The 13,378-nt window shown below is 42.2% G+C and overlaps 1 pseudogene; it reads left to right on the top strand.

Annotated features, from left to right (window-relative positions):
• Window positions 1-230: 230 nt before the first annotated feature.
• Window positions 231-1,679, top strand: LOC118906378 (annotated as a pseudogene).
• The last annotated feature ends 11,699 nt before the right edge of the window (window positions 1,680-13,378 follow it).

The following is a 13,378-nucleotide window of genomic DNA, read 5'->3' as shown; positions in this document are numbered from 1 at the left end:
AGAGAAAGCCGGTGCGCAGCTACGCAGACCCAATGCAGCCAAAAATAAAGTAAATTAAAGGGAGACCAGGCTAGGCGCGAGGACCTCGCGAGCTCCTCCACGTGGGCTCCCCTCCCCCCTGCGGCAACCCCCGCTCCCACCGACTGGCCCTGAAACGGTGGCGGCGGTTTGTGGTCATTGGTCCCAGGCATTTAGGACCAACATTTGAAGACCCGAGGGGAACTGCAACCATGAATGAAGAAAATACAGATGGAACAAATGGATGCAGTAAAGTCCGAACTGGTACTCAGAATGAAGCAGCATTACTTGCTTTGATGGAAAAGACTGGATACAACATGGTTCAAGAAAATGGGCAAAGGAAGTTTGGTGGTCCGCCTCAAGGTTGGGAAGGTCCACCTCCACCTAGAGGCTGTGAAGTTTTTGTAGGAAAAATACTTCGTGATGTGTATGAAGATGAGTTAGTTCCTGTATTTGAAAGAGCTGGGAAGATATATGAATTTCGACTTACGATGGAATTTAGTGGTGAAAATCGAGGTTATGTTTTTGTGATGTGTACTACAAAAGAAGAAGTCCAGTTAGCCATCAGAATTCTTAATGAGATTCGACCAGGGAAGTTTATTGGTGTGTGTGTAAGCTTGGATAATTGCAGATTATTTATTGGAGCTATTCTGAAGGAAAAGTAGAAGGAAGAAATCTTGGATGAAATGAAGAAAGTTACAGAAGGAGTTGTAGATGTCATTGTTTACCCAAGCACAACTGATAAGACCAAAAATCGCGGTTTTGCGTTTGTTGAATATGAATCTCACAGAGCTGCTGCTATGGCTGGGAGAAAACTAATTCCAGGAACCTTCCAACTGTGGGGCCATACCATTCAGGTAGATTGGGCTGACCCAGAGAAAGAGGTTGATGAGGAAACCACGCAGATAGTTAAAGTTCTCTATGTATGAAATGTAATGATCTCAACTACAGAGGAAACAATTAAAGCAGAATTCAATAAATTCAAACCTGGTGCAGTTGAATGAGTAAAGAAATTTAGAGATTATGCTTTTGTTCACTTTTTCAACCGAGAAGATGCAGTGGCTGCTATGTCTGTTATGAATGGAAAATGCATTGATGGAGCACGTATTGAGGTAACACTGGGAAAACCTGTAAATAAAGAAAACACTTGGAGGCAGCATCTTAATGGTCAGATTAGCCCCAATTCGGAAAACCTGATTGTGTTTGCTAACAAAGAGAGCCACCCAAAAACTCTAGGCATGCCACCAACTCTTCCAGCTCATCTCAATGGCCAGCATGGCCCAAGCCCCCCTGAAACTGAAAGATGCGCTTATCCATTTTTTCCTGGAACAAAGCTTACTCCAATTAGTATGTATTCTTTAAAATCCAATCATTTCAATTCTGCAGTAATGCATTTGGATTATTACTGCAACAAAAATAATTGGGCACCACCAGAGTATTATTTATATTCAACAACAAGTCAAGATGGGAAAGTACTCTTGGCATATACAATCATTATTCCTGCTATTGCAAATGGATCCCAGAGTTACTTCATGCCAGACAAACTCTGTACTACGTTGGAAGATGCAAAGGAACTGGCAGCCCAGTTTACATTACTTCATTTGGACAGGGAACACAATCTCTTCAGCCTGGACCTATGTAGAAGAGTTTGGAGAAAATAAACAGGTCCTTTCTGATGTTGCTTGAGCTTATTCTCCTGCAGTTGATCTCATTCCTGTTGGCTTAATATTAAGTCCCATGACAACACTTAAGTTAACATTCATTTTTAGCCCTCATTTATAGCACCAGGAAAATATAGAAAAAACTTTACCTGTGCATTAAATGACCTAATTTCTTCTGTTCCTAGAAACACCTTACATTTTATAAATAATCACTTCATAGTCATTTTCACACCCTTGGCTTACACTACACCAAAGAACATAGTTGAGTTTTTGGAAAGTACAGGATTTACAAATTTGGTCTTTAGTACTCACACACATCTATAAACATTATAACTAATGAAGCAAGAAATTATTGATACATAAGATGAATGTTTATTGTGGAACAGTAATATTTCAAATGTTGGTTTTTAAAGAAATAATTTGGTTTAATTTTTGGATTTTTCTGTACTATAAGTTGATAATGGTTTCTTGAAGTTTATTTTATAAAGATGATTCATTTTACTGTTTTATGGTACCAGTAGGATTCTAATGTTAAATTGGTTTATTGGGTTGTATAAATGTTTACATTAGTATTTAAATAATGAAACATTAGAGAGTTTTTGCAGTCCAGGGGTAAATGTGTCTGCTGGTTTGATACCTAATAGTTTCAAAAAAGAAGCAAATATGAATTCACTGTTTTATATCTTTTCTTCATGGACGACCCCTTAGTGTCAGTACCAAATTTAAAAGGAGCTTCATTGTGGATAGAGCAAGAGAAATCAGAGATTCCCTTTTTTGCTGATCATAAAGACACAAAACAATGAACAGATATCCAAGAAACAGATATCCAAGAATGCATTCTAGTAAGATCTCTGAAGCATTGTGTCAGTGAAAATTTACTTAATACTGACTGATGAAACTATCAGGATTTGCAATGCAGTGAATGCTGAAACAGTCTTTACCAGCAATATAAGATTATCAGGATTTTGAATGTTAGAACATTATGTGATTATAGTTTTAATGCTTTGTCTCTTTGAATTAAATTTGTAACCATAAAGATGTGAAGCATAATTGTTATGTATTTATTTACAGACTACAATTTCTGTCACAGTTCAATAAATAGTCTTTCCCCTGTTGGTGCTACCCTCTCTTCTGGGACTCCCAGTGTACTTCCTTTCACTTCAAGGCTTTATTCTTATCCAAGCTATCCTTTGCCACCAACAGTATCACTTGCTAATGGCAGCCATGTTGGACAGCGGCTATATATCTCCAATCAGGCCTCATTCTTCTGAAGAAAATATTGTAAACAGGAGTATGAAACTTTCCTTGTAAAGCATGCAAATTAAAATACTGTTTTATTTTAGAATCGGGTTTGTACATTTGGTTTTAAAATGATAATTATATATTTATTTCAACATAGTAAATATCAGTCACAATTCAGAATAACTTACCGTTGTAAAACTTGTAAAAATGCTAAGTTTTAAAAGTTACTCAGTGATTTCTCTTGATAAAGGTATAACAAACTGCTGTTCTTTTTAAACTTTTGGGATTTTAAATAACTTCTGATTCCCGAGTGGTCAGTAGAACCCAGAAGTTTACATTAAATTTTTTCATTATAACTTTGCTAAATAGAGTTTCACAAGTATTAAAGCACTTGCAGACAATGGTTACACTAGATTTGATTACCAAGGATCACTATCTGTATTAGCAATTAGAACAATTATACAAACGGAAGCATCTAATTATTATGTAGAAAGAAATGAAGGGCAAAAAGATAAGATGCAAATTTTATGCAGTACTAAAGAAAAAGCAATCTACCATTGTGGTCCTTGAAAATAACTATAAATATTTTAGTTAATAATTGTTTGTTGTAGAAATAATTATAATTTTGCTGTTAATGTATTTAAGGTTTTTATAGGTATGCTCCATTTGTGTTTTTGATATTCATTGTATAGTTCTTTGAGTAATAAGTGTTATGGTTTTTAATGTTGAAATCATGTGTTGTTTAATTTTTGTACTTGAATTCAAATTCTTTGACATTAAATATACGATGCTTCTAAAAAAAAAAAAAACCTTTGTTTTAAATAAAAGTTTGAGGCATCTCTCAGTACAGTGGGTTTTTAAAAAAATAAGAGCAGAGGGACGGGGGGGATAGCTTGCTTAGGGCTAAAAGCCCAAGGAGCAAATGTAGAGTCTCCCCCTGCTGGCTGGTTTAGCCTTTGGGAAGCCCTGCGCAGGTTCACAGGGGAAAATCAGCCAACTTCAGAAGATACTCTTCCTTTCCGAAACAATGGTCAGTGCCCCGGTAGACTGACCCTGTTTAAAACTCATTCCATCACTTTCTGCCCCTCTCTTTCACCAGCTCTTGCACAGATATTCAGGGTCTTCATTTGTTCGCCCGTGGAACATTTCCTGGCCCCTGACGCTGAGCCAGCACTTTGCCAGCAGTGGGAGCCTTCAGGCGAATGAATCACACTCCCCGCCCCGGGAGTCCAGCGTTAGCAGAGCTGCCCTCTTTCGGTAGCAAAGCCCTAGCCAGCCCCGGCTGGGAACACTCAGATTAAAGGGGCTCCCCTGCCAAGGGCCCAGACCCAGGCCCGTGAGGGAGGCTTAGAGTCTATCTAGGATTTACAGGAAACGGGAGTATTTTTTCAGGAGTTAATTTAGCAGTTATCCCAGTGCTTCTGCTGGGCTGAGGCAGGACCAGGCTGCCCCCTACAGGTAGGAGGGAGAGGTACGCATCCTGAAGGCTGCAGCCCTGGCTGGCTGTGCTCCGCCCAGGTGACCTTCATCTCAGAGGGCTCCCCCAACTGGGCGATGCTCCCAGTGATGCGCAACACGTGATCCCCAGACTAGCGGCAGAGGCCACACTTGGGAACTTGTTAGAAATGTAAATTCTCAGGCCCCACCCCAGTCCTACTAAAAGGCAACTCCAGGAGTGGGACCAGCAGTCTGCTTTAGCAAGTCCTCCAGGGGATTCTGATGCACCTCAAGTTTGAGAACCACTGGTCCGGAGAGAGCGGTGTGGCCACCTCTGGGGCCCCTACTTCATGGCTTGGCTTCATGAGACTCGGCACCTCCTACCTCATATCAGCCTCAGAACCACAGCCTTTCAGAGGTACCTACTGCAGACCCCTTCCCCTTAAAATGAGAACAATGAGGTGCAAGGGTGTGGTTTGCCCAAGGCAATCCTGTCAGGGAATTCTTCCCCAAACCTCCCAAATTACACAACAGGAAAAGGAAGGCCAGTAAATGTGACCCTCCCGGGGTTCCTCAGACCTACCTACTCCAGGTCTGGGGGCTCTGCCCAGCCTCTCCTGCGGGTCTGGCTCTCCCACGCCTGTGCCTGGAGGACTCAGAGCTCTGGGCCCTCAGGACAGAGCCTCCTGCCTTCTCTTTTCTTCCTTTGAGCCATGTTCCATTCAGCCTTCTCCTTTTTGATCACACTGGTCCTGCCTGCCACTCGGAGATGGAACAGGAAGGGCCCAGCTGTGAAAGGATCACCACAGGATTTGGTTTTGGTTTTTGTCAGTCTCCAGCATCTAAAACTACTTGTCAATCACAGAGAGATAGGAAGTCACTAGAAAGACAGGAAACATTCAAGGATGAAAACGCATCCCCCTCGGTCACAGATGTCTCTGCAGATGAGCGCCTGGGTCTTTCTGGGGGGCTGGAATGAAGAGGGTGCTCTGCCTCCCTCTCCTCACAATGTTCACAAGCCTTGGTTTTCCAGAAGGGAGATGAGGGGAGGGAAAAAGGAGAAAAGAATAGCATCTCTATTAATATGAGTATGTTTGTTAACATCATCAGAGGGCTTGGGTCCCCAAGGGGAGATTATACCTTGAAGACACAGCTTTCTCTCGAAGACTGGAAAAAGCAATCAGCCTCCTTTCTAAATGCTGCACTCAACCACAGGGTGTCCTGATACCTCTCCACTTGTTACGGCCTTTGCGACAGGTCCAACGCTCCTCTGTTTCAGAACATCACCACACACACTCTTCCACCCCTTACCCGGTGCACAGGGTGGGTAGTGGAGGGGACTTTATAAAAAGGAAAAGCTGTCCTTCTCACCAAATGTGGAGGAGTCATTTTTGCAGGAGGCTTTAATTGAATGCTGCAGTTGAAATTATTGAGGAAGCACTGGGGGAAATCCTCCAGTAATAGGAGGACAATCCTTTTTCACATTTGCGGTGAGAGCTCCACTCCCTCCACCCCTCTTGGGAGGTGGGCTTTGCGCAAGCCTGTTCCATTCAGAGGGGCTTCAGCAGGTATTTGTATCATGGCTGGACTTAGGAACTGGAATTAAAAGAAGAAAAGAGACGATCTTGCAGTGGTGTGGGAAAGGGAGCTCAGGGTATAAAAGGCATGTTCATTACAAACACACTCACTCACACTCAAAGCTAATTCTGTTTTGTTTTCTGGATACCCCACCTCCTCATTCCAAGGAAGTGGCCAATCCTTATATTTCTTAGCCTCAAGAGCACTTGCTAAGTGGAAAGGTGGTGTTTCCAGAAGATAAACTCTTTTCCTGGCCTAAATGAAAGTTTTAATCTCCTTGAGGATATTCTATTACTCTGGAAGTGGGCAGTGTTTAGAGAAGGGAATGGGGGGTGAGCTGAAGGAGGAGGGAGATTCATGGGTTCATTGAGGATTGGGACCCACACTGTACCCTCTCAGTGCCCCAGGGATACGGCAGGGCCTCTGGAAGGAGTGACGCACCTCAGGAGGCTAGATGGGGGTCTGGGGGTACCCATTTCACACAAAGACAGCGTAGTGGTTAAAAGAAATCAGGTGGCCTGGGCTTAAACTCAAGCTCTGCCACTGGCTGGCTATGTGCCATGGGATAGCTGTTTCCCTGTATGTGCCTCAGTTTCCTCATCCATGAAAATTAAAATCACATATTCCAAAGCATTTATTGAACTCTATGCTAGGTACTGTTCTAGGGGCTTGAGAGATAGAAGTAAACAAATAAAGATCTTACCCTTTTAGAGCTTACATTCTACTGGGGGGAGGCAGACAGAAAACACTATTAGTATGTAAATCATATAGCCTAGAATGTGCTATGGGAACAAAAGTAGAGCAGGGAAAAGGGATGGCGAGTGTAGGGGATGAGGCACAGAGGCAGGTGGTCAGGATAGGCCTCATTGAGAACATAATATTTGGCAGACTTAAAGGAGATGAGGGAGAACTGTGAGTTATCTGGGAAAAGTATGTTCTAGGCCAAAGAGCAGTTGGCTCATATGAAATTATTTTTGTAAAGCACTACTGAGTCCCTGGCACTTTAGTAACATCCCATAAACGTTGTTGTTGTTGTTATTGTTATTATCATTTTCATGCCCAAGTGTGGTCCAGCAGCTACCAGATACCGGGTTGCCAGGTGGGCTAGGAAAAGAGCATATCCACAGTAGCCAGCTTGCCCTGAACTGGGGGGACCCATCCAAATGTTTTGCTCTGGATAAGAGCCCCAAGACCTTTGCCTGACTCTAGAATGAAGGGAGGTATCCCTAATAATGATGAAGACTGAATTTCTCTCCAGCCCTGCCAAATGGGGACTCAGAGGCAGACTCTATGATGATTTAAAGAAAATAATGTAGCTTTCTAACCTGAGTTGATAAAGTTAGCTTCCTACCCATCCCAGAGGAAAAAGGAAGGAGGCAGTAAAAGGAAGAACAGTCTAGACACACAATAGGGCATGAAAGATCTAAAAATGTCTAAATGCTGCAGTGACTTTAGTGAGGCATGGGACAAGAAAGGGGAAAAGACAAATAGGAGCTGGGGTCAGGAAGAAGAAAAATGTGTCCACAAGGATCATGTTGGAGGACATATCTGGAGATACTGGAAGGGCAATGCATGTGGCTCTACCAACAGGAGCAAGTCCTGAACATGTGACCAGAAAAACCAACCCCCCAAAGGAGGTGGGAGCAATAGACAGTCAGAGGGGCTGCTGGTAATGGGGGCCGAGAGTGGCATGTGGCTCCAGGGAACCAAGTTTGCCCACAGTCAGAAATGTTTGGGCTCCATAGATCAGTGACCTTAAATGTGTTAGAATTCTGAAATGTTAAAATCCTGGAAAGGGCTTTACTGCTTATCTAATCTGACCCCATCCTTTTTATAAGTGAGGAAGCTGAGACTCAGAAACATGAAACAGCTCGCCCAAAGTCACATTAAATTTGTCAGGACTCTCATTCACAGTGACAGAAACCCAACTCAAACCAATTCAATAAGCAAAAGGGAATGTATTGGCTGGTGTAACTATGGGAACCACGACTGGTCCCCACACCAGGACTGAGACAGAAATTTGGCTGTGAACAATTCTAGGATTTTGAGCAGAGACAAGATGAGAAATAGACTGCTGTCACAGTATTCTGTGAAGATACAGGCAGGCCTGGGACTCCCTGGAATTTATAAGACTTTTCCTGAAACTCCTTGTGTTTTATTTCGCAGAACAAAATAAATCAAACATCTACTTTTTGGGAGGTGGGAAACTGCTTGCAGCTCTAAATGGCACTTTTCTCCAAGGACTTCTCAGTAAGGGTCTAAAACAGAAGTTGTAAACTCATGACCCATGAACTAAATCAGATCTCCAGCTATGCATCATCTGACCCATATACTGGGTGTTTTTTAAAATTCATTTACTTAACAAATAAATGTTGAGCATTTTCTATGTCCCAGGTACTATTCTAGGCACTTGGAATACAAAAGTGAACAAAACAGGATGAAAAAATCCTTGCCCTCATATACTTTGATCATAATGGTAGGAATGGGCAGATCAATCAATAAGTTTTTAAAATTACTATCTATTTAGAAGGTAATAAATAGTATGGAGAAGAAAAAAACAGGGAAGGAGGAGACAGTATAAGGTGGGAGGGAGAGTGTGCTGTGGTCTTAAAGAGGGTGGTTGGGAAAAGCCGAGAGGGTGACATTTGGGCAAAGGCATGGGAGAAGAAGAAACAAGCCTTGCAGGTGCCTAGAGGAAGAACATTCCAGGCAGAAGGGCCAGCAAGTGCAAAAACCTTGAAGCAGAAACATACCTAAGACATTTAGGAAACAGCAGAGATGTCTGTGTTTTGGTTTTTTTGATCTGTATGAACTGCCAGCATTTAAAAAATTGGGAGATTTCACATCAACATCCAGATTCCCAGCTTTTCTTGAAAAAATATTCAGTTAGGATCTGGCAGTGCTGGCTCCAAAGTATCCCATAAGAGAATGAGCTAGATCTGAGCAACAGCTCTTCCCCTGTAATGGGACAAGCTTAGCCCCACAGTCAGGGTAGTCCCCTCCCCACCCGAGTCCCTGCTCTCTGTTAGGCTCTCAGCTACTTCGTTCATTTCAGTTGCCTCCTGGTCAGGCCCCTGCAGACATTTAAGCTCTTGTAGCTACATAGACCAGGCTACGGTCATAGGTAAACCCCGACAGCTCAGTGGCTTAATATAACAGAAGATTTATTTCTTGTTCACACAAAATCCAACAGGAGCAGAGTGATTCTTCCAGGCATCTGTCCTTCATGAAATGACTCCAGGGGCCAAGTTATTTCCATCTTGTGGCTCTGCCGTTTCAACCTGTGGGAGCCTAAAGTGTTTTGACTTTTACAGCACATGCAACTGATAAGCCAGTGGGAGAGAAAGGCAAGAGGGATGAAGAGCATGGTGTTATGGAAACCGTAGTAAGAATCCGAAGAAAGAGAGAACATCTAAGTTATCTTCCACTCCTGGATATAGTGTTGGATTTGGAGTAACTTGGGTTCTTTAGATTAGATAAAGCTCACTTGGGGTGAGCATTAGCAGTATGCCTAAGTCCATAAAGTAAGGGGAAACCTCCCTGTGGGCTCTGGGATGTCTGTTCAAACCCCCAAAACAAAAGCCACACGGCCATTCCTCTGCCCAAGCAGTGCTGAACCCAAGCCCACCAGGATGGACAGGACCTTCTGTCTGGCTCCGACAGTAGGGCCTGGGAGCCAACTCTGCCCCCTCTGACCCCACAAAAAGAACAAAGCCCAAGGGCCTGGTGTGTTCGACTCAGCTTTACCTCTTCAACGACTGCTTGCAAAACTGCCCTTCCCTTCCGGAATCTCATTTATGTCCTTCTCACTCTCAAATCTTCACTGTTCCCCTTTTCTAAGCATGGCCCACAGTCAGGAGTGTCAAGGACTGAGGTCATTGGATGTGCTGTCTATTGATGACTTACGAGAGGCCAGTTTTAATAGAAATTGTGGTTCCAGATAAATTGACTAGAGCCTGGATTCGGATAGGGAAGCATAGTCATGCTATAGGTTTTTGCAGTCAAGACATTGGGGTACGTTTTCAATGAGCTAGAGGAGAACAGGATCTTGAAGATGCCAGAAATAGGGAGATAATGGTTGATGGAGGTGGAGGTGGGGAGTTACTGGTAAAATCAAGAACTCCAGAAAATATTAGCTTTGGGAACAAAAATAGGATGTGGCTTCTCTGGAAATATGTAGAAAGAATGAAGGAAAAAAGCAAAGGATGGATGACAATGCAGATCAAATTGAGAGAGTGGAGAGGAGAGCTGAGGCCTTGACCCCCTCAGTAAACTAGGTGTGGAGGTCATCTATGGGGCTGGGGGAGGTCAGAAGTTCTTTGAGAAAAATGAAAAGGATTTGGAACAGCTACCTTGAAGAATTCAATAAAAAGTTAAGAGGAATAAAAAGGCTACTCTGACAACAAAATGACTTATGAATCGGAAAAACAAACATGCCCGGATAATGCATTGGGTACAGATTGATTTCCTCCAGAAAAGTCTTTACAGGTCTCTGCTGACCGTAGTGCTGGTTGGAACATCTATCTGAATGTCTAAGTCTGACAGAAATCTTTGGCAGACTAACTAATGGCTGGGATAACTATTAGCCTGCACTTCTCAATACTTAAAGAAATGAAATGTTCCACTCACAGTAAGCTGTTAAAATCCTCATTATCCCCTTGGAGCCCAGCCCTCCCCATTTCAGAAACTAGCTCCTTTACAAAGGAAAGAAATCTCTCTCTCTGTCACAAACACACACACACACACACACACACACACACACACGTACCCATTCATACACACCATGACTAAAATAAATGGATCTTCATTTCCTCATCTGGTTAGATACTCTAAGTCACTCCTTGACACGCTGACTTTCTGCTAACCCTATCATTGATGGTTCCAAACAAAGTAAGCTTTCTCCCAGCTCCAGTGACAGCAGCGGCTGGTTTTTGTGGGAAGATAGATGCATTTATGTCAACACTGGACGACTTTTACTCCTTCATCACACTGTGGCCCATTATGAACGAAAAGCCAGTTCCTTTCCTCCTGGGCTTTTGTGGAGAGACTGAGAAAATCATTTCCTGTGGAAATGAAGGCTGAAAGCCCTGGCAGGGAGGGAGACAGTTCTCCAGAGAGGGATTGGAAAAGGTTGGCAGGGGGAGAGACGTAAGAGACTGATTCTAGAAACAAGGTACTGAATGATGACAGCACCTTCTCCCAAACCCTAAAGGGCTTCTCCGTGGGCTCAGGCTTTTCAGCCAATAGCAGCCTGTGTGAAACAGCAAAGAGACTTGCCTTTACTTGGTCCTAAGAACAAAGACTGAGTAACACAGCCTGCGAAGCCCCAGGTCAACCAGAAGCCCCATGGCAGGTTGCCCAAAGGGGAACCCAAGAACAGAGTACAGGTTGGAGGAGGTTTGGGAAGCAGAGCCATGCTTTGACCAAAAGGTGAGCAGCAATAGAAGGAAGGGGAATGAAAGCCCTCCTATGTGGTCATCCCTGCACAGAAGATTGAATTAATTAAATTAAAGGCTCCAGTAATACTCTACAAAATTTAGAATTTGCGGCATTTTGTTATTTGGGACCTGGTGTTAGATTGCAGTTAGACGTGTAGTTTAGTATATACAGATCATATGTGTTATAATTGTTATGAATCCACCGATGGTAAAAAGAAAGAAAGAAAGAAAAAGAAAGGAAGGAAGGAAGGAAGAAAGGAAGACAAAAAAAGAAGGAACCAGCAGGGCTATAAGGAGGGGAGCTACTATGGGGACATAGTTATGGACAGTTAAAGAATACAAAGAATGTGGAATTAAATGAATAGAATGGGGCTACCCCGGGAGATAAAGATAAACAACTGAGTTGAAGCACAACCAGACAGGTGATATACTGTGTTCTTTCCCAAGGCTGGCTGTTCTTTAATTGTGCTGTTTATCTCTTAAGAACACTTTGGTATTTGCAAAGTCAACTTCTGAGCTGAGAACTGAAGAACTGTAAGTCCACTTACAACTTCCCAATTGCTGTAGACCCGTTGGTGCAGAAGTAAAGGCCCTCCATGGATTGGTCTCAGCCTACCTTTCCAAACTAAGGCATAGAAGAGCTAGTTGGTAAGGCATTAGGTTGGGAAAAGATGAGTTAACATGGGCCTCTCTAATACCATGTTGGTAATTGATAGAAATTACTGGTTGCCTAAAAAGGAGTGAGATGGTGGGTGGGTGGGCTTGCCCATGGGTCCAGGCATTGTCCCACCTCCTCTCCACTTCCTCCCTCCTTCACTCTCACCCCATTTCCAAGGCATCCAGTTGTACTCTGGAGGTGCTCACCATCACATCCAAAACTAGGCTTGCAGCTCTTCGACATCCTCCAGATTACTACCCACTTTCCTTCCACTTTCTGCCCCACTCCCCAGACAAATCCATCAAGAAATTATGGCATTATTTGTCACAGCAAAACACAGCAGAGACACCTTCATGCTAATCATCATGGGAATTGGTTAAAAAATTATAGCAGCATATTATGGAGTACCATACCGGCATAGAAAGGGGAAAGCACTGTGTAAATTGATGGGGGTAATGTCCATAATATATTGCTGAGTTTTTTCTTAGAAAGCAAATTTGCTTACATGAAATTTCTAAAAATCTTATATGTTCTGGTATAATGTTATAAGTCACAATTCTAGTTATTACTTTAAAATGTATATCTCAGAAATAACTAAATTTCCTTGTCAATTGCATTATTATGAACTTTCATCAAATCTTTAACCATGGTCATTTTTAAGTCTTTTGTCATTTACAGACAGTTCTGGGTGTACTCTGATGCTTTTGCAAAAATGTTCCTGTAAAAGGGTTTCATCTTCAAGGAATTCATGGAGAAGACTCTGACAAGTACAGGTTTCTGGTAACTGACTATACTGCTGAACTGAATGAATAAGCCTTTTCAGAACTCTAATGGAAAACTGATGAATTCATAAAAGTGCTAACAAAAGATCAAGACGAAAAAAAAATTAATTACATGGGACTGAGTGAACTGATGAAGATGATTATAATTTTTGTGACTTTCTGTTTGAATAAAAAAAAAAATCCCACAAGGACTCAGAGGCAAAAAATATACAAATCAATTATCACTGCAAAGTAAAGGAGCTGTTACAGTGGAGGATTACTGGACTGAATGTCAATATTATGACATAGTATGAGTGTGTTTCGTGTTTGGTAATTGCAATCATTGTTGCTTTTGTTGTGGTCATCCATTTACAATGCTTGGTGTCAGTTTATTTATCTCTTGTAAAAATAAAATACAGTGTGTGTGTGTGAAAAAAAAATTACAAAAAAAAAAAGAAAGTCAAGGCTTTATTTAACATCTTAATTTTGAATATTTATTATTGGAATTTTCTACAGGTACTTTGATTAAATAAAACCAGTGTGGTTTGTTTAAATATAAAATTTACTTTTAATAATAAATAATAT

The sequence above is a fragment of the Balaenoptera musculus genome, chromosome 13 (assembly GCF_009873245.2).
Source record: "Balaenoptera musculus isolate JJ_BM4_2016_0621 chromosome 13, mBalMus1.pri.v3, whole genome shotgun sequence".
NCBI lineage: Eukaryota > Metazoa > Chordata > Mammalia > Artiodactyla > Balaenopteridae > Balaenoptera > Balaenoptera musculus.
This window is presented reverse-complemented; position numbering and strand designations above follow the sequence as displayed.